Source organism: Vicia villosa, linkage group LG3, assembly GCF_029867415.1.
Source record: "Vicia villosa cultivar HV-30 ecotype Madison, WI linkage group LG3, Vvil1.0, whole genome shotgun sequence".
NCBI classification, from domain to species: Eukaryota; Viridiplantae; Streptophyta; class Magnoliopsida; order Fabales; family Fabaceae; genus Vicia; species Vicia villosa.
In genome coordinates, this window is record NC_081182.1 from 55,761,187 (window position 1) to 55,762,860 (window position 1,674).

The following is a 1,674-nucleotide window of genomic DNA, read 5'->3' on the forward strand; positions in this document are numbered from 1 at the left end:
TTTCTTACCTGATCAGGGGACGTCATTACAAAAAAATCAAACAAAGGGGTGCGCTGGGAAAGTCAAAGTTCTATGTTTATAATCCAGAAGATGGATAGTGTTCGCGGCGATGAAATCCAAGAATCTACATATTGAAATCAGAACAATCCAAAAACTAAGATGATAAATCCAATACAAAAACACTGTGCGATACAATCCGAAATCAGAACAAAAAAAAACAAAACACGTCAGACAAAACAAAAACACGTTATTCTGCCCGACGAGCGTTACAAAATACACATCAAACAAAATAAAAACACGTTATTCTTCCCGACGAGCGAACTCCTCCGAATGAAGATAATTATACAAATCCTCATCCCACTCAGTATCAGAACCATCAGCGTTGATCACGCCTGAAGACTGAGTCTGCACGTCCGAGCCATGGACCCCCAGGGGACGAGAAGCAGAACCAGTCAAAACCTTCTTCTTCTCCTTCACCTCCTTCACCTCTTTCACCTCCTTCTTTGAAGAACCCTTTCTTCCCTTAGCGCCACCCATTCCTGCGTAAAAATGAAGAAAGAAAGGTCCATGAGACCTCCTTTTATAAAAGAAGAAAGAGACACAAACTTCAAAGAAACAGGCACAATAAACAAAGGCGTTAAAAATAAAGTACTTGCAAATTAAAACGGACACTCCCTACCCTCTCTAGAAGACGCAGTCCTGCGTGCTGGTTGATTGTCTGACATGTTCCTGTAAACAATTGAAATCGATTAATATGCGAGACAAAATAAAAAACAAAAAAATTTGAACTTCTGATACATTTCGGAAGTTCATTTCCGAAAACTGGGATGGAGGTGTTTTCGGAAATGAACTTCCGAAACACCCCTGCGATGGAATTTTCTGCAACTTCCATGGCAGACCCCTAAACCAAACTTCAAACCAAATCAAAATGCTTCTAAACAACCTAAATACTACTAACAACCTAACCATATATCATTTATGCAATTAAAACCCTAAATAACATGCATTTGAATAATAGATCTAAAAATTTCAAAACTTACAAAGTGTTAGGATTGAGGGCTTTTGAATGTTGTTTAGCAGTGTGATTGGAGCCTTGATGCAGCTTTGGAATTCTGTTTGCACAAATTTTCGCCTTTGCCACTTTTTGTTTTGATTTAGGGTAAATGATTGGGGGAGGGGAAGTGTTTTGATAAATCTGCAGAAATCGCAGTATTTCGGAAGTGAACTTTCGAAATTATGTTTTCGGAAATGAACTTCCGAAATAAGTCAATTTTTTCAAAAAAAAGACGCTTTCGAAAATGAACTTCCGAAACAGAGGTATTTTGGGATTTTCGCTGGGGGTGACCCCCATAGGGAGGTGGCTAAAGAAATTTTCTTATATTAAGTGTATAATATGCACGGTTATCTCAATTAAGGAAAATCTATAAAAAGTAAATAACCCAAAATAATTATAGTGTAATATTTTAACTATATATTTTATGCGATTATGCTAAATTGTTCTCCATCAATTTAATTTACAATAACTCAAACAATGGCATATAAATAAGGCTTAGATAATTATTTCTCCTCTATGGTGAATCTAAGAACACTATTCTAATCAAAATCCTCCCACGACAAATAAATTGAGGAGTTCCTGTTTTAGTCAGATATATTTGGGCTTTTTCTTTTCGTCTA